Source organism: Macrosteles quadrilineatus, unplaced genomic scaffold, assembly GCF_028750875.1.
Source record: "Macrosteles quadrilineatus isolate MER2022 unplaced genomic scaffold, UCM_ALF_1.0 Scaffold_2__2_contigs__length_208266976, whole genome shotgun sequence".
Lineage (NCBI taxonomy): Eukaryota > Metazoa > Arthropoda > Insecta > Hemiptera > Cicadellidae > Macrosteles > Macrosteles quadrilineatus.
In genome coordinates, this window is record NW_026542595.1 from 190,925,694 (window position 1) to 190,947,408 (window position 21,715).

Sequence of the window (21,715 nt, forward strand, 5' to 3'; positions counted from 1 at the left end):
CTTTGAATAAAAGTTTGACTTTAGTATTAATTAATGCTTCTCCATTCTTATGTATTATAACTTTAAGTTTACCATCTAATAACTGGTTTAAATCATCAACTAAGATCTCTCCCTTTGGTAATGTTTTTTTCTCTACTTTGTAATATGTTAAAGTATTAAGTGGTTTTTTTACATTAAATATAGAATTATAACTTTGAAAATCTACTAATCCAATAACATAATCATCATTTAATTCTATGGGAGGAAAGAACACTGACTTTAGCTCTGGCTCTGTACCCGAAAATGTTATAGTAAATGAATCCATTTTTATAAACAAAAATTTTTTATGAATGATAAACATAAAATTCCACAAATAGAACTATTTAAATCTTGTATTTGATCGGTTGTATAGAATATTTTATGTCCCTCAAAATATTTAATTATTTCTTTCGGAGGTTGGATTCCAAATGGGTCAAAATAAATTACAATATCTTTATTTTTACGATATGCTGTCCAATGTGTGCCAGATGAACTGTCTAAATTAACTATTCCGCACTCTTTTACTTTTGGTGTTAGATTTTTTAGCTCGTTTTTTAGGTACACCCCCCGGAAGTGAGGCACGTCTTTTGCGGCCTCTAACAGCTGGTAGTTGTCCATCTTTTTTATAAAATTTTAATCCCATTCCCATTTTTGCTTTTGCCTTCATCAAATTTGTCACCGCATAAGCTGCAGCTCTTTCAGCAAGATTTGCGTCATTCGCCGTTACTCTAGTCCAAGCTAAGTCTGCTAATCTCATGTCTGCTTTGTTCCGAGCAGCGGTATCGGGATTATTCATGTAGAATATGTCATGCTCTTTACAATAAGAGTCTAACTTATTTTTTGGAGGTACATTTTTAGCTAAATTCTCACGAATATTCGTTCCAGGTCCACAGTATTGATATGTTGGTATTTTCAAATTAAATGGAAGGTTATTTATAAGAGTATTCAATAACCCTCGACCCCTGTAAGGCTTTAGGAATAAACCTTTGCCCTTTTTACATGTTTTCTTTTTATTTTTTACCATTTTTATTATATAAAAAATGTCTTTTATTCAACAAAAACACAAATTTAAAATAGTTCATACTAAGGAAAATATACCAAAGAAGTTGGGTCTATTTCCTACCAATATTCGATGTGTTATTTGTGGTCCAAGTGGAAGTGGGAAGACGGTTGTAATTTATAATTTAATTGTAAAAAAGGAAGGATTAAAATTTACAAACCTATATTTAATATCAAAATCTTTAGAACAAGAAAAATATAAAAAAATAATTGAAATATTTCGTTTGTGTGACGAAGTGAAATTACACACGTTTACTGACTGTGAAATCACACCAAATGATGTAAAATCACAGTCAGTTGTCATATTTGATGACATAAATGGTCCAAATATTACACAATTTTTCTCAATGGGTCGACATAAAAATATTAACTGTTTTTACTTGTGTCAATCTTACAGCAAAGTACACAAACATTTACGTGATAATGTAAATTTCCTAATATTATTTAAACAAGATGATTTAAATTTAAAACATGTATATAACAATCATGTTGGTAATGACTTTTCATTTATCCAATTTAGAAATCTCTGCCACCAATGCTGGGATAAAACTAAATATGGCTTTTTTGTAATAGACAAAGAAAGGTCGAAGAATAATGGCAAATATAGATTTATGTTTGATCAATTTTATAATGACCAAGTGCAAGAGTATTGATACCATCTTCCAGAATAAACCTCTTGTCATCGTCAAACGATAGTACTTTCTTATTCATAGTTAAGGTTTGAAGATGATGATTTGTAGATTTAATTCTTGTCACATTCTCATAGTAATCTTGTCCAGTGGCAAGACAGTTCAAATAATGTTGATGTCTAAGGAGATGTTTAACTGTAGCACCATCAGCTCCTTTAGCTTTCTTCACCTCTAAAGCTTGTTTGTCTTCTTCATATAACCATTTTAGAGGAATATAAGAATATAACTTTGGTCTTAAACCACAATATTCATACATAATATGACCATCTAATTCGTCTTTAAACTTGCCTGTGACTTTTTTATTTTTATCAGAGTATAAGAAATGGTCTTTACTATATCCAGAGGTATCAAAATAGTGCAAGTCACATTCTATTTCCTTGTAAAAATCCTCTGTAACTATAGAATACATTAAAGAATCTGTATCTGTCATTAGAAATCTTTTATTCTTAAATTTTGACATATAATTATAGTGGAAATCATACATTATTACTTTACTAATATCCAAAATGGTCATTCCCAAATATATAGGTTTATTAAACTTTACAACTAATTTATTTAAATGTATAGCATGTAAATTGTTATCGAACTTTTTGCTACAGTCAAACCTTGGATTATTGACATATTTTGTTAATAGTGATTCATCCTTGAGATATATATCACAAAACTTGCGTTGGTTCATAATTGTTCGACCAAAGAGACTATTATTTAACAATTTGTAAAAGTCTTTTTCAAAATCATTTTTAGCACATTTGCGTTTTTCAATATTAAAATTAATATAGGGCGCAAGCCATTTGGACTGTCTAAATTTTAAAATTCTATGGTATTTTGTTACAATCAAACCCAATTCCTCATATTTTTGTAATGTTTTATAATGTAAAATATATTTAGTTTTGTCATTTAAATTAGGTATTAATTTTCCATTCATTTTCTCAGGTGCTAATGGATAATCATTATGTAAATCATGTAAGCTTTTATCATATTTTAAATCAACTTCTAAAATGTATCCAAACTCATCATTTTGATTGTATTTGTAGTCTATCTCTTTCGTCCAATGAAATCCATCCACGGGTAGTGGCTCGCACATTGCTGTAGAGTATAGTGAATTACAGTCTAAATATATTAAATAGACACTTTCTTGATTGGGATCATAATGTTCACCCATATATCTATTATTGGCTTTAGCGTAACGTGTGGAAATCATACTGACTCCTCCTCTGATTGCACTTTCTATGAACAAATGCATGTCAATATCTTGAAATAATTGTAATTTTATGCCAGTCATTCTAAGACAGGCTTCCCATGTTAGTCCTGGAAGTGAATACATGTGTACGGGGTCAAGTTTGTAATCCTTTAAACACAGGTCTCTAAATGTCTCAAACACATCAGCCAGTAGCAATACATCTGTTTTAAGATATAAATCATGATATTCTTGTAAATTATGTATATTAAAATGGGTCCAGATATGCTTTGCATGTTCATATTCATTGGGAGAGATATGTTCTTTAGTTAAAGAACTGTAAAATTTTTCAATTGGAGGTAGAGACTCTGCAAACTTATCTGGTCCTGTCATATATTCATAGGGAAATACGCCTTTGCGTTGTAGTAGTGGATTGTCTATGAATCTAAATGTATTTAAATTGGAAGCTAATTTGTATAATGGAAGGGACAGAAAGTTATAGGAATCTAAAAATACTAAATCATCAACAGAGAATGAAATGTACTTTTCCATATCTTTGGCTATGCAATTTAATTTACGATTATATTTTCCCAAGTGTTGCATAATTAAATGTCCATCGTAATTTTTCAAGTTATGGAAGAATACTGGTATTTTCTTTGTTACTTTATAGTTTAAATTACAATCATTGTGGGCAGCTCCACGGTATTGGCCATTTGAATGACAATGTTCTCGTACCCTATCAAAATATAGAGGCTTTTCGCAAATGTGACAATGTGTTGAGTTTTGGAAAGATGCCTCTTGCTCAGGAGTCATTACAAGGGGAATATATATCACCATTTGACTTTTAATAAAATCATAAGTCTCAAATAATCTTTCGAAAAACACATCCATAACATTTGCACCACTATATAACTCTTCAGAAATAATCTTAGAATCTTTTACTACGACAAATGCAAATCCCGATGGAATATGTATATTGGAGTTTATAAAGCACTCAAAATCAGCATAAATCACAAATGGGGCTTTAAGTTGATATTTATAATTTTTAAATTGTAATGTATCTTGTTTAGACATTTCCACTCTTTGAGCATCAAAGTTCTTACAATATGTTATATGATGTTCTAATTTATCTTTGGTGTAAAAATGTTGTAAACAAAACTTGCAAAAATACTTCTTATTGTTATGTTTTGTAGACCGCAGCATTAACATATTAAAATTACGAATTAAACAGTAATGTGATTTACGACCTTGTTGTAATAATAATAGATCTATATGAGTATTACTATTTAGTTTGGTTCTTCTTAATGGATATATAAATTTTTGGTCTTCAACTCCAAATACATTAACACTTATATTATTCTTTCTTTCAAATTGATCTATGTCAGATATTTTTACGGGATATTTTATATTTGTCATGTTCAACTTACCTACATAGGGTGCATAGTTAGAGACTCTATTAGCATGTTTAGCATTCCTTGGATATAAAGCTGCTAAAATTGACCAAAGGAAGCATTTATTATCCGAATTTTTTATATTTAAAACTGCTTTTGTCAATTTAATGCTTTCTGGTGTAGGAATGTATGACTTTGGAGTTAGGGGCTTATACTTGTAAACGTGCAACTGCCAATATTTAGTGTGGTCATATATCCATCCACTACCTTCGGCTTGATATTTGTGTATGGAAGCGTCAATCTTTAAAAGAGCATTTTCAATTTGAGGCTTTAAATCTCTCTTCTCAATGGTTAGTATAGTAAGGCTTCTGAAATCTGCAATACATTCTTTCTCATTAACTAATTTTCCATTTTGATCTATTGTATATTTTATAAATTTGATTCTCCTTACTAAAGTCCATTTTATTGGTAGAGGACAAGATTGAAGAGTACTTTTAAGTTCAGTTTTAATCGATTCACCAACAAATTTAATCATTGTATATGGACATTTGTTACAAGAATTTACGTGTCTTTTAAAATGACCAACAACATTTCTTTTACAGAAATTACAAGTCTTATGAGTTTGTAATATATGAGATTTTAGAGCTATGTTACTATCACAGATTAAATCACAAACTTTGCACAGTTTCACCTTCATTTTATGTATTACCTTGTAGTGGCGAATAAGGTTGCTTTTTTTGGAGAGCGATGCAAAACAATGTTGACATGTGGTCTTCATTTTTATATATGAAATTAAAAAATAGGTTGGCATCTTCTATATAGTAGAAATTACATTTTTACAATTTAAATTAATGAGAAGTAATAATTCAAATCATAATTTTATATTTTAATATTCAAAACAATTTCATACAATAAGATTTGGCAATTGTAATTTTCTAAATCAAAACTAAATCCTAAATCTTAAATAAAAACTCGTTTTAGTAGAATGCTGAGTCTACATTTATACAGAGTTAGTGTTAGTTATTTTAAAGGAGACTTGACAAAATTATATAGTGAATATAATTCGGCTAAGTTTTTAAATAATAACTTGTGCACACTTTTGACTCAAAGTCCCCAGTGATTGAGATTCGGCTAAGTTTTAAAAAAATAACTTGTACACTTTTGACTCAAAGTCCCCAGTGATTGAGATTCGGCTAAGTTTTAAAAAAATAACTTGTACACTTTTGACTCAAAGTCCCCAGTGATTGAGATTCGGCTAAGTTTAAAAAAAATAACTTGTACACTTTTGACTCAAAGTCCCCCGGTGCGTAAAGTTTGGCTAAGTTTTTAAATAATAACTTGTACACACTTTTGACTCAAAGTCCCCCCCGTGAGTGAATTTGGCTAAGTTTTAAAAAAATAACTTGTATATATTTTTGACTCACTTAAAAATAGTAATAACAAAATAAGTTACTTTTTTGGATAGAGAAGCAGCACACAGTTGACATGTAACTAAAAAACAAAGTTAGCATCTTCTATATGGTGGAAATTACATTTTAGACAATTTCAATTAATGGGAAATAATAATTTAAATCAGAATTTTAAATTTTAATATTCAAAACAATTTCGTACAATAAGATTTGGCAATTGTAATTTTCTAAATCAAAACTAAATCCAAAATCTTAAATAAAAATACTTTTTAGCAATTCAGATTGCTGAGTCTACATATATACAGAGTGAGTGTTAGTTATAGAGAAGACTATGTTACCTATGTTAAAAGGGACTCGACAAAATTATATAGTGAGTATAATTCGGCTAAGTTTTTAAATAATAACTTGTGCAAACTTTTGACTCAAAGTCCCCTAGTGCGTGAAGTTTGGCTAAGTTTTTAAATAATAACTTGTGCAAACTTTTGACTCAAAGTCCCCCATGAGTGAATTTGGCTAAGTTTTTTAAAATAGACTTATATACATTTTAAGTTCCTTAGTGACTGTTCAAAATACTCTAAGTGTTTAAAAATAGATTTATATACATTTTAAGTTCCTTGGTGACTGTTCAAAATACTCTAAGTGTTTAAAAATAGACTTATATACATTTTTTACAAGTTCCTTAGTGACTCAATTCGGCTAAGTTTTGAAAAATGGACTCGGGAAATTAGCTACACTCCTAAGTTAAAAGAAATACAGGGTATGAGTACAAGCATCAATTACGTCACCAATTGATCCCATGACCCGACACGCGACAACATATTACAATTAATAGTCTAGCTTAGATGTCAAAGACTTACCATAACAAGAAGATCCAGGTGGAAGAGTGAGTGATGATTCCATAGAATGCCCCCCTTATATACCACAAAATTGTCTAAATTAATTTAGAACTTAACAATGGAAATTGAACAAACTGAAATTGAACAATTGAATAATTGAGGTCAATCAAATCAAACATATTTGGTAATTGTCTAAACCTGCCCCAGACAGACTGGCGCCAGACAGGCAGAGAATGTTGACAATTGGTTTTGATTGGGGTCATTAGGTTACACTCTCAGTCATTCATTTGAGTCAGGCATAGTTTACACATAGCCATAAGCGTGCCCGAGTTCACGCGCAAACCTCACATGGTTTTGAAAATATACATGGGAATGGATGTAGATTTGAAATTTTAATGGAGTTTGAACATTTGTATGGGATTGTATTGGACGAGATCCGGGTCTTTAAAAAAGTGGCCAAAAAAAAAGCTCACCATTTCCAGACGTGATTTTTAGTATTAAAAAAGTAGAAAATTTTTGGGGGTGTATAGGTCGAGAGCTGGGTCTTTAAAAAAAGTGGCCAAAAAAAGCTCTTCCATTTTTTTCTCATTTTTCCCCTATAAAAAGTGCCCTAAAAGTGCCTCTAAAACGCCGAAAGTGGGGTCATATTCTCCTATTATATCTACTTATATACATACAAAAGTTATAAACTTGATATATAAAGTAAACATACTAACGTTCTATTAATGTAACATCCTCTTCACGACAAACCTGCAGACTTAGTGGATTGTATTGTTATTTAATGAAATGTAAATCCTTCTTTATTTAGGCAAACTAGTACAACATATTTTCTTACAGGTAACCTTTAAAAAAACTAATAATAACAAAAAAATTATTAACAAAAAATACAATAAAGTTTGTATCATAACTGGTAATAAAATAGTATAGTTTTACAGATAGATGAATTAAATAAAGAAAGAAAGTTCTGTTTTCAGTTAGAACTTGCTACATGTTATAATAATAAAATTAATTAATGTTCGTGATAAAAGGATGTTCTTGAATGTGGCTGCAAAAATAATGAGAGATTTAATAACAAACCCACGCATATCTATTCAAGCTAGAATTTTTTAATTGTGAGGCTGCATAGTCAACTAAAACTCAACATCTGTCGACTTCCCTCAAATGCAAATTCTATCCAAACTGAAACTTTGAACAGATTCAGTGGTGAAACTGTTTCAACCGTCAAACTAAATTATATATCAGAATTATAGTCAAACTATAAATGTTTGAAATTTACGTAAAGCTAACAACTTATATAAAAATGAAAGATATAGCTGATATTATTTAAACTACGTTCAACCAAGAGAAGTCCTGACCGATATAGTCAGAATGTTTCTTAGTGGTCGTGTACGATTTAGATTACCTGTTTTAAAAATTAAAGTGGTGACAAACATAACCTATCCGAGACACTAAAATCATCTGTTACCACGTTCGCTGCGGGCCATCAAATGGCAGGCGTAGCCTCAACGCGGCGCAGCCCGCAGCGTCGAACAAACCCGATTGCCGGGTGTTTGGCTCTCATATTTCGGTATGAGGAATATCAAATAACGTGCGGTGATGTCCTGTTTTATAACAAGAGTCGACGTAGTTCGCTAAACACTCACATATATCAGCACTGCTTGGAACGTAGCCGGTCCGATCGTATTGCCAATTGGAGGGAAAAAGACGGGACAACAAGTTGAGTTTTAAGTTTACCAGACGGGGATTTAATGGGGAAATTTTACTACCAACCTACAACACAACAAAAAGCAAGTCACCCACTACACGCTAACGTGGATTTGGTCTGCCTTCGACCGACGCTAGAGCAAAAACGATGATATACGAAAGGCATTGCCGAGCGTATCCGATCGGTTACGGCAGCGTCTGAACAGCGCTCAGCCCGTATCCGATCGGATACGCCCGCAGTGAACGTGTTACGAATCAGACTTAAATTGTTTGAGTCCAGTCGTTGTGTTTTGTATTGGATTTGGTCCCTCCCTATGCAGATGGATTCATAGATTAAGTAATATTGGCAAGCCTGGCTTGCATTGTGTGGCAGAGTTCTTTACTTGTGGATTTGAACTTTACAATTTTTAAGTTCATAGAGTGTTACTCAAATCTTATTGGTTATGTTCGTTTTCTATGAAGATTGCAGTTTACATTGATGTATGGACGACGTTGTAAGTAGCTTTATTATTGTTGAACCACTGCTCGTAAAATTCTACAATTAGACTGAGTGTGAGCTCTGAGCTGTGTGTGATCTCGTGTTCTCTACGTCTGCGTCTGCGCATCGGCCGACGCGCAACTACCTCCAGGTTGTTCGCCGCCGGGAAGTTTTCCCTGTCATATTCCCACCGCTGTGTCGGCCGCAGTTGCACTGATTGCTGGCTACTGGATTTTTGCTGCGCCTGCATCTCCGGGAACGCAACTTCTACACGCACCTGAGTTGTGCCTGCGTTCAAGACATGCTGGCGCTGTATATGTATGCATGGCACGACTTATTGGTAGGCCCTAACTTGTAACCTATTTAACTATTGAAATAAATTATTGTTTCATATTATATTTTAATGTGGACAATTTTTAAAATATTTTGGCATATTTGGCACGAGTGAACTTTTGGACTGCATCTGATTTTTGTATATTGTTCTATTTATATGCAATGGACAATTACATGGACAATTTTGAAGATTTTTTATTTGGGTGTACTAATTTCTCTGAAGAAAATGAACATCTTATATCTGATTTTTGTCTACAGTTAAGTAAAATACTGGCTAATTGTGAAATTAGTAACTGTCAAGAATTTGTTAACTCAGCGGGTAATGTTATTATCAAATTTAATTCTGTTTGTGGTGATCTGTCCCTGTCTAATTCCAAACTGGGGGACGCTGTGGCTGAACTTACGGACCTGAATGCGCGCTGGGAGTCTGTCAAGAACTCTCATAGGATAGAACTCAATGAATCAATCGTTAAGAGTGACTGTTTGTTCGATGAAAAATGTGTGCTGGAGAACCAAGTACGTGATTTAAATAATAGTCTTTCTAAGGCAAACAATGGACAGTTAACTCTGAGGAAGTTACAGTCAGAGAATGATAGGCTTGTAAGCGAGTATGAGAGTTTACAGGGTGCTAACAAAAAGTTGATTATCGAAAACAGTACTTTAAAAAAGTCTTGTAATAAATTAGATTTAGCTTGTAGTGGGTTAAAAATTAAAAACTCAGAGTTGTCAAACAAACTAAGTCATCTGGAATCTACTATCAATGACAAAAGTAAATACATTTCCGATGAGTTTCTGACAACACATTTTAGTTTATTAGATAATGAAGTAGCTAAGTTCTGTAATGATGTGTTAATTGTAACAATGCTGCTTAAAGTCAGTAATAAAGTGGAAGTTGAAGCCTTGTTAAATGACATTAGTTTTAGTGAGAAAAGATATGTTTTTTTCTGTTTAAATAACACATTTGACTGTGATGGTACTCATTGGAGTTTATTGTTTTTGGATAGGGTTGCAAAACAAGCAATACACTATGACTCTGTGAAGGGTTTGAATAAGCACCATGCGGTGACACTAATGGCTAATATAGATTCTGGCTCAACCATCACCTTAACAGAAGGCAGTGTGGCTCAGCAGACTGCTGGTCACGAGTGTGGCTTACATGTCCTTGTAAACGCTCGTCTCTTGGCCAGTCAAATTTCCCCTCATGTAATAACTCCCCAGATCCCAAACAATACTAATTCTATTCCATATTCCATAAAAAACCTTCTCTAGTCAACACTTCCATTTGCCAAGCTCCTATAGATTTAGACACCATATGTAACGATTCTCACGCCTATGCCTCTTTGAATGATCCCTCCTGAAAAATTCAGAAAAAAAGAAAGAAAAAAAGGAAAAGTAAAGCTAAAGTTCCGAAACCTTTTTATAGTTCTATTGTTTGTAATAATAGCTTTAGTAATCTTAGTGTTATCTCTGAAAATCTTCCTGACAATGTCATTGTTACCTCTTCTGGTTCTTGGCGTGAGAAAAAACGCTACAGTAAGAAAAAAACAAAATCTGAAATCAAGAAAAGGAAAAAACAAAAACATGTTACTGTACGTAGTCTTAGAGATGAATGTTTGATTGAAGTGACAAAGCAAAGCAATTGTAGTAAGTTAGCTGGTAATACTGTCAGTGAAAACACCCGTGCCTCACACCTGGCTGACAAAGTCTGTTTAGGAACAGAAGGGGACATCAATTGTTTGCTCATTGGAGATTCTTTGTTGCGGTATGTGGGAAACCGTTGTAAGCAGGGTGGGTGTGTTGTTAGCGTACATCCTGGTGCCAAGATCGAAGATATAAAACATTAAGTTAAAAGTTTCACTAAACTAAATCCAAAAGTAATTTATTTTCATGTTGGCACCAATAACTTACCAGTTCGTTACAGGGGTGGTCCTAGGTACAATGGCGGCTGCGGTAAGCGCGAGGCCCTCCATAGCATGGCAGATCTGCTATATACCACACACGCCCTTATTCCCCATAGCAAGGTGTTGGTCAATGGGGTGTTATCGACATCAGCAATGCTGCCCTTGCCTCTTTCAACGACCAACTAGAGCTTATGTGCGGAAATTTCGTTGCTACTTTTGTAGATGCTGGAAGGTGGGTGCACAGGTATCACCTTGTTCGGGATGGCAGACATTTAAATCGAGGAGGAGTATCTGTTTTTGGGATAAATCTCTTAGAAACCTGCAGGCGTCATGGTTCTCGTGAGATTGCCACTGAAACTCCCTCGACCATTACGGCTCCTGGTTTGGGAGGGCAGATTTTGACTCCTGGTGGAGAATCTCGGGATTTTGAGGGTAACGTCAACCAACTCAGATCAAAAAACGTGAGTGTAAGGATGAGTCAATCTTCAGGATATGCCACCTTAATATGAACTCACTTTCAACAGGTTTTGAGGAGATGGCTTCTCTGGTACTGGACTTGAACCTGGACATTTTCGGTGTGACTGAAACGTGGCTCACAGAAAATATTAGCTTTGATGATGTTATATTGCCTGGATACTTGTTGTATAGAAACGACAGAATGTCGGGCATATCTGCTAGTAGGGGGGGAGGTGTGGCTGTGTATGTAAAACGTGGTTTGAGTTTCATTCCTAAGACAGTTCATTTACAGTATCCTATGGAAAATTGTTGTGGTGTTGTCAATGTAAAAGGTAGAAAATTTTGCATATGTGTGGTATATAGACCTGGAGACACCCCTTACACGCATATCGAGCCTTTCCTTTTATCTGTGTTCCATGACATGATTGAGTTTACGGACAATATAATTGTAATGGGTGATCTAAATATAAATCTGCTAGATAATTCACAGCCAGAAAGCCGCTTCTTAATAAAAAAAATCAATGACCTTCATATACGGCAGCTGGTTGATAAGCACACGAGAGTCACAAAAACATCGTCCACGCTGATCGATCATATATTGGTGAACAATCAGATTGACTACTCAAGATGTGATGTTATAGACATGTCAGTAATTTATGATAAGCGTGGTGTCCAAGTCTCTGACCATAAATTGACTTTTTGTGACATACCCGTTAAGCATAACAGATCCAATGAAAAGGCAAAATACATCACTTACAGAGACTTTTCAAATTTTAATATAGAGAATATGATTGAGTGTGCTTCGTAGGTTAAATGGAACACAGTCCATGAGTGATGTAAACAATATAGGTATTGAACTTCATAACCACTGCCATTTTAGAAATGTTTAATCGAAATGCCCCATTACTAACAAAAAGGGTTACTAGAAAGAAAGCACCATGGAGAAACCAAAATATTATAGATCTCACAAAGCAAAAGAACTTTTGGAAGAAAAAGCTAAGATTTCTAGAAATGACATGGACAAAGATCAATACTGTAGAGCTAGAAATGCTCTAAACAGTGCTATTAGAAGAGCCAAACGAAATTATTTCCAGAGAGAATTAGCAAAATGCTCAAATTCAAAGGATTTTTGAAAAAAAATTAAGATGAGTGGGGCAATTAAGGCAAAAAATGCTGAACTCCTATACTTTCTTAGAAATCCAGATGAAATTAATAAACATTTTTCAATGATGGGAACTGGCTCTCAATTTCACTTTGAAACTCTTGATTATTACTTAAATAACATTTCTCAGAGTGTAGAAAACACATTTTCTTTTAGAGCAGTAACAGTAAGAGAAGTAAAAGATGCCATAAACAAGATCACCTCTATGGCTGTTGGCATTGATGAGATAACGATCAGCATGATAAAGATGGTAAGTCCATACTGTATTGAGGCCGTCACGCACCTGTTGAATGTTTCGTTGGCTACAGGGGTGTTTCCGGATGACTGGAAGGAAGCCATTGTCATTCCTCTGGCCAAAGTTGGTGCACCCTCTTCTTTGGCCGATCTTCGCCCCATTTCTGTGTTACCCGCCCTCTCCAAGGTCTTGGAGACTATTGTTGTCTCTCAGTTGGTTGAGTTCCTGGAGTTGGAGTCAATAATTCCAGCAACACAGTCTGGCTTTCGTAAGGGGTACAGTACTTCAACTGCTCTGTTACTGCTTTGTGATGATGTCATAAAAGCTAGAGCTGAAAAGAGGTGTACTTCTCTTGCAATGCTGGATTTTTCGCAAGCCTTCGACTCTATTGATCACGATCTACTGTTGGCCATGATGTATCACTACAGATTTGACCAGCAGATAGTGTCGTGGTTTCACTCCTACTTGAACGGAAGATGCCAAAAGACCAAAGTTGGATCTGAGATCTCCGCCCCCTTGCAAAAGTCCAAAGGAGTCCCACAGGGCAGCTGTCTTGGACCTGTCCTGTTTACTTTGTTTGCCGCATCTATGGGAAGAGATTTGTGTCATTGTCAGTTGTATTCATACGCTGATGATGCTCAGCTGCCTTTTCAGCATGACGCTGACCCAGCAAATCAGGCAGTCTCTGATTTCAATTCTGATTTGGATTCTGTCTTTGCATGGTCTATGTCCCACGGCATCAAACTGAACAGAGACAAATGTTCATTGGTGACTTTTTCTGTCAGCAGGGTTGTTCGGTCCGAGCCCCTGTCTGGTGTATGCCTTGGTGGAATTCCGCTCAAAGAGTGTAAATGCTCCCAAGCTTCTTGGACTTCATTTTGATCCTGAGCTCTGAGCTTCATTTCATTCTGATCATGTGAGTTACGCATGCCAGAGAGCAATAGGTCGTCTGAGAATGCTGTACAGGCATCGTGACTTGTTCCCCAAACCCACCAAATTTCGGCTTGTGCAGGCACTTGTACTGTCTGTGTTTGATTACTGTCTTCCAGTGTATGGTAATGTTATATCACTGGGAGACATGAGTCGGATGCAGAGGGTGCAAAACATGTGCGTCAGGTACGTCTGCGATCTGCAAAAATTTTATCGAATTTCATCAGACCTCACATCTCTTGGCTTATTGCCTATGGCTGACCTGTGCCTTTTACGCACTTCCTGCATCATCCGGAGGGTACTGTCAGAGGAGAGACCTCAGTACCTGAAGTTAAGACTGAGAGCTCGCTCTGAGATGCGATCCCGATGCACACGGCAGGATGACATGGTGGAGATGCCCCGTGTGCGCTGTGAGTCCAACCGTTGTGGGTTTTCTTATTTTGCCCCTAAAATCTGGAATATATTGACATCCAGGACTGAGCCAGGGGTGTTGGACAGTGAAAAGTTGTTTAAAAAATATATAACAAATGGCTTGAAGAATGGTAAAATAAAAAGGAATAGAGAACATATTTTAATTTGTAATTAGCCTAACTTAAGATTTGAAAGTTGCCTTTGTTTTATATTATTTATGTTGACGTAAGTTGTTTTGAAAAACATATGTTGTAATATGAAAAACGCTCAAGAATAAAGACAATTTTCATTTCATTTCATTTCATTTCAATATAATGATATTACTATATTATATTATATACTATGTAAACTATATTATATACTATGTATACTATATTATATACTTATTATATTATATTACTTTATCTATGATGGATTGGCGTCACCTCCTCACTCTTTGTCCTGGCTGGAGGCGCGATTCTCAGATACCATTCTTAGATATATCAGTCTAAAGAAATAGAAGTATTGCATTTTATGACTGTTTCAAAATAATAAGGCAACCCAGTTGTCAGTACCGGAACTGGACCATCATTTTTCCAGATCAAAACTAGGATCAAACATAGTTTGAGTACAAACAAAGTAATACTTTTTAAGCTTGAACTTTCCGTAGTAGTCTATGAAATTTAGCCTGAAGTGGTGTTTATATTCTTTATATTTCAGATTATTGACTCTTAAATGTAATAATTTTCACTAGGTCTTAGTTTACCATAGAAGTTCTTAAGGTAAGATAAGCTTGGCCTCTAACTTAGAGGCCTAGGCTGGGCTATGCTCAAGGAAGAATTTCAATGCTGCTCAAACAGTTAAGGAGTAATAGATGTTTTTTGTAAAATCACATAGAGAATGAGATAGGATACCTGTTATATTACATGTTTTGTTTCTTTTGACATGCTGAATAACGTGACAAATTTGTTCATGAAGGTCCAATACCTATCCTGCGACTGTTACGACTCTAGTCGCGCGTCTAGAGCCGTACCACTCGAGACGCTTGTCTTAATTCCTATGTCGCGACTCCTGCGACTCCCACAACTAGTGACTAGTGCAATTTCACTCTTGGCCTTCGTGGAATAAGCACAGTTGGCAGCAAATATATTACTTGGAGAAGAGGAGGATAAAATATTAATGTGCATGGTAAAAAACAATGAACAACCTAATCCACTGTTCATGGTACGGCGAAAAAAAAGGTATTTAAGAGTATTCTCATTCAGAGACGTCCTCTTAAAGTATTGGGAGTTCTTGGGGTTGAAAACGTTGGTGGTGACGAACCAGTTCCTTCATCTATGAAGGTACACACCTCAAACTCCGTATGTTAAACTATAAATTTGTTCCATCCGCGCGACTGAAGCGACTGAACTGCTCACGGAGCAGTCCAGTCGCGACGGCTCTATCCGCGCGGCTCCAGTCGCACAGCTGTAGACGCTCGATAGGAATCGGGTACATTTGATTTGCATTAAAGCAGTCATTTATTTCAGCCGCACGACTAGAGTCGTAACAGTCGCAGGATAGGAATTGGACCTTAAAGGTTACAAGACACCCTATATTACTGTCAATATTACAAAACAGGAACCTAAAATGTTTGCTATTACAATTCAATCATGGTCCCGTCTTCATTGTTCTAGGGCTGGTTGGCTGCGACATTTAGATGGAGATGGGCCCAGCAGAACAAGCAAGGAGAAATTCCCCGATAATTTTGATGTCAAGCGCTTGGTAATGGTTTACTTGCTGCCAGAAGCGGAGCTGGTCGCTTCTAAAACCCTCTTCTCTAAAGGTATTGCGAGGTTTCATCATTGGATATTTTACAGCAACCAAACTTTTACAGCAAACTTGCATAAGTTTTTAAGAAATTATTTTGTTTGCAAAAACAACTTTCCTGTAAAATTAATTAATTAAAAATGCAGTTTTTTAATTTGCTGGACACTTTTTTTGCTACCTGGGGACTATTTATAGCTTGGTCATAAATTTCAATTTGATAAGGAAATCTACAAAAAAATTATTATTTGGTAAACAACGCCACTTGTGCTATCCTGAAACAGTATTGGATGAGTAATTTAATGACGTATAGTTTATGTTATAAAATGATCTATGAATGTCGTACAACTATCAGTTCATGAACAGCTGTTTACAATATCAAAGAAAAGAGTATTGATTATGTTGTTCATTCATCAATAGCGAAAGTCATATCAAACATTGATTGATGAATTAAGTTCAATTCAGAATGAATTCAAGATGATTAAAACAAAACCTTAAAGGTTTAGACTTTTTATCCACCTCATATAAATCGCAGACCTTTCAAATTCATTCCATTTTAAAAGTTAAATTTGTGAACGCATGTTCTCTAGTGTGTGAGTAGCTTCTTTCCTCTTCCCTGTAAATTTTACTATCAGGTTCCTTCAAAGTGTTTAATTTTACATCGTGTACAGTAACTAGACGATGTTATACCTGATCATAACCTCACTCTTATTCCTGATGCCAGGCAATGTCAAAGGAAGAGATAGGACCGACACACCTCCTTGTGATGATAAGGTCATTGGAAAAGAAGCTCTACAAACATATTTCCCTACGGGGCCACCTGAAAATTTGGCTCAGATTGTAAGTATTCACACAACTGTGGCCTTTATAGGAAACAACATGTCTTTGTCTTAATCGTTGTCTTGAATATGACTAATGGGACTGATAAAAGTATATGGTTATATATTATATAGCCTAATTATATCTAATATATAAAATTCTCGTGTCACAGTGTTTGTCTGCAAACTCCTCCGGAACGACTTCACCGATCGTTATGAAATTTGGTGTGTAATTTCTGTAGGTATGCGAATCGGACGTAAACTATTTCCCGTTTCGAAATTCTTAAAAGGGCTCCGCCCCAGTGGCTCTGGAGTTTCCCATGTTAACCTTATGAGAAATGGAATTAATGAATCTTACCAGCTGTTTCAATTAAACAAGTTGGTTCTGTTCTATGATGTTCAATAGCATTAAAGTTACAAGGATTACCAACAGGGTGCAGCACTATTATTTCTTTTACATTTATGACAACAGCTAATTTGCAACCAAAAGGTGAGTGAGCGTAGCGAACGAACTTCAACCTGGAGGCGAGTGAGCGTAGCGAACGAGCTAACCTGAAGGCAAGTGAGCGCAGCGAACGAGCTCCAACCTAAAGGTGAGTGAGCGTAGCGAACGAGCTCCAACCCAAAGGTGATTTAGCGATGCGAACGAGATCATCTTGAAAATTAAACGTAACGGTACTTTCTTTCCATCGGTCTGTCTTAGGGGAAACCTATAACTTAGGCGATACGAAGTTCGCCGGGTCAGCTAGTATAATTATAATATGGTATATGGTATGTAATCAACACAGTATGGATAAGTACACAGTATGTGGCAGTCCAGGAAGTGAAGGAACTTTTAAGAAAGCAGAAGACCACTAGGGTGATAGAAGTTAAGATGGTTGACCTTATGTATAGATGTTGACATTGGAAGAAAATTGTTGGAAAATAGCAAAACAAAACTCCATCTAAGGCTTACTTAAATAAGTTAATGTTTTCAGAAAATAATATATCATATTTTATTTTAAAATACTAATATGTTTTTCCTTTTAGATAATGAAGAACAGTCCATACTCCTACGTTGTTCTTTCCAAACTCAATGCAGAAGTATCAGAAGCTGGGAAAGATGCAGAATGTGTCAATGTTTATATGCCTACGTCTGCTATTGCTACGCTAACAAAAAAATACTATGATGGTCCAATTCTGTAAGTTATAACGATACAGCCAATAAGCAAATTTCTCTTAAGAAAATTCCTATTATTTAGTTAGGCCCAAGGAGGATTAAACATTAAGGAGAGGACACGCTGTAGTTTCGTTGAAGCCAGCGTACTGGGGAGGGGGGAGGCAGCGCTACTCTCCCGCCCCCTCTCATTCTGCGTTGTATGGGTTACTGGAAGAAGTTAGAGCGGATTTGAATTTTTTCTTAACTCTGGCTACTTAAAATCACCTGCCTAGCACATAAATGCCTTAAAACTAGTAAAAAATTATATTGACAAATCGAGAAAACTATGAAAAATGCAAATTTAAAATGTATTTCACAACCCGAATTGAATTTTTCATTTTATCCTACAATTAGTAAGATTGTTTTATAAACTGGAAAAATTGAAAAAAACTTTATTGTAATTATTTTTCTAAATAGGTACCACTTTTAAATATAGGTAAATACATATTTTTTATTTCGAGAAACTCTTAAGGAACACGAATAAATTGTTAATTTGTATAGATACATCATATTTTTTTCAAAAACGTAATTAAAGTAATCATATGTCGTATGTGGAAAAGTTTTACATAATCCAAACCGAAACAAATTAAACATACACAGCAAATCTATGCTTAAAAGTTATAAATTTGTGTGATAACTATTCATTTCAAAAAGCAACACAAAGAATGTTTATTGTTGCAGGAAAGAAAAAAATAAAGAATATTCAGTTACCCAGGGGGAATATTACTTGGAATACAAAGAGAAATGTAAGTATGTACTAATAAATATGTAAAACATAAAAAAAAACTACAATCAATTATTGGGCCGGTTCTAGAGATTTTTCTATTGTGAGCAAACAACATTCTGGTGTCCTCTCTAAAAAACTTATATGGTTAGTACGTATTATCTCTGAATGTATTTTAAAATCTGAGTAAATATAAATGCTTAAGAACGGCAGAAACGTGGGAACCTCTGCCAGACGAGTTAAAGTAGATGACGGATAGATGCCTGACGGACTGTGGAAGATTTGAATTTTTGCCTTGATTGCGGAAGATGACAATAATGTCTGGAGATGTTTATGATTTGGCCATGATCCCAGAAGACGGTGATAATGTTTCTTTTGCCTTGGGAAGTTATCAGAATTTTGCCGCGATCGCAGGAGATTATGATGATGTCCACACGGCCGCAGGAGTTGCTTATAGTGTTAAATATTCAATGCCTCTAGTCCCCTTCTTTAATACTGTACATTGAAGAGCGCTTAGGCGTCTCCTTTTGCATGATGCCCTACGCAACCGCAAACATTGCTTACACGTTAAACCGGCCCTGAGCAGTTACCAAAGTTATGAACATAAAATTAAATGAACTACTGAGGATTGATCGGCCATGTTATTTTTCTCAAATTATTTTTCTCAAATTACAAGTTTCAGTTAAATGTTAGTACTATCATTGACTATTAGAAACTGAAGTAGACCTCCCATCTATATGGACCAGCTGTCACCTATTTATTTTTATTTTTAAGAGAATATATTTGTGTACGCCAGTCTAACAATGTGCTAATGTCTAAAATTCTATTTTCTACCTTTATTTGGTTGCTATTCAAGTTGATGGGTTATAACAGTTGCTGTTGCTATAGCTTGCAATATGTAATTCCATTAGCTTGACTTGCTAAAGAAGTTCATGTATTTGACATAAATTAGTAATTTATTTATATCAGCACAATCTGTCGGTGGCTCACTTAACAACGATAATTTTGATTTTAAAACTGGCAACAATTTTAACTTGAGGATGGAATGTCTAGTTGTATCAATAGTCAAAGGTACTATCACAGATAAAACATAGTCCCTTAGTAGATTTCCCATCCTTATGGAACAGCTGAAGCCAATTTTATTGTTAGTTCTATCCGGTTTTCTATAGATGTCGTGTTTAGTTTACAATCTGGTTCTATTATTTTAGGGTTAATTTCTCATTATTTGTGTCTCACTTAAATCACATTGGTTATGTAGCTATTGGACGAGTTATTGTTTATGATTAGATAGTTTTATTTGGTTAAACGAGGTTTTAAATTACTGAAATAACAAGAAACAAATTGTAAACAAAACACGACATCTACAGAAAACCGGACAGAACTAACAATAAAATTGGCTTCAGCTGTTCCATAAGGATGGGAAATCTACTAAGGGACTATGTTTTATCTGGTACTATGCTTTTCGTCGATCCTATTTTCTCATTACAATACCATCTGAGGGTATATGAAATGAAATGAAATGAATATGGTCTTTGTTTACAAAATATTGTTATGTACAATTCACAGGTTGAAAATTACACTTTATGAAAATTACAATTGTTTCAGGGAACTACATCCACTCTCGGTAAAACGTAGTACAATCACCACTGCTCATTTAATTCAAATAACATTTATTATAATGATAATATTATTTGAATGGGAAATAAATGTGACATTTTAAAGGGAATACTTTAGTGAGAATCCAGCCAGGTAAAATTCGCTTATTCTGCAGGTTTGCTGGGGCAGGGGTATTTTTATTTTCTGAAAATTCTCTCCTTGTTCTCTGACTGTTTGCCATTTTATTGTGACTTATTAATCCTTAAGTAGTTTGATTCTGTCTGCTTTGCTCTTCAAATCATCAAATGTAATAATATTACATAATAATATTATGTAAGTGAGACATATTCTGATACAGATTCCTGAGTAATGTAATCAACAACTTCTTTTCCAGATGACAAACAGCCATACAGGCTATATCCCCTTTTCCTGAAAAATAATGTTCTCATCACCTACAAATGCTGTGAAAAATGTAAGTAAACCAAACCAATAACAAGAAGGAAATATTTTACAGTAGAGTCAAAATGTTCTCATTGCTTTTACAACAATTATTTTAATTTAGATTATGGGACTGGACTGTGTTTATCAGGTCTATATTACTTACACAGGATGTGGCAGTAACTTTATAAAATGCATTAATTGATTAAAAATGTGTATTTATTGTTTATAATGACGGCTTTAATAACTATAGTTTTAATTTTGTTTTGCATTGTTTTGAGGATCAAGTTAGGTAGGCTAAGTCCCTCGTCCCAGCCTATTCTCTGAATGAACAAATTTTTGGCGTATGTCATGACTGCACATAGCCGATAATCTAACAGTTGTGCTTCTGGGAATGTTAATACAATATTAATATATGTTTTATAGGACAACTTATTGTCAACTATAGCATCATTTGTCCATCAACAACTGTCTAAATGAAAAGAATGCAGAGATAACATGGAAATTCTTAATATTATACTGACAGTAATTCGTCAGGACAGTAGTTTACACAAATGACACTTTTGTAAAACAATATAATTAGTTTGTTTATTTAGGCTATGCCTTTGTTTTATCATTATAGCAAAAAATGGTATATTCTTTAAACATCGTCATCGATAATAACATTTTTTCTGTGTAGTTCTTTAAGTAATTTAATGATCTCTAAGGCTCATACCTCTTTGTAAAGCAGAGGCAACGCTTCTGATAATATAAATATTTATGTCAACGTGTTTTGTTTCTGTAGGTAGTGGAAAAACACCAAACGTAGGAATAGCTGTTCCAGATGGAATGATAAACGACTCGGCGACCAAAGCTACTATAGCTGAAGCAAAAGTAAAGTTGCAGGACTGGCAGCTAGATGGAAATGTCCGCAACTTAAGACCTTGCCCCGACGTTGAAATCGTTAAACAGTAATGTCTCAATACTT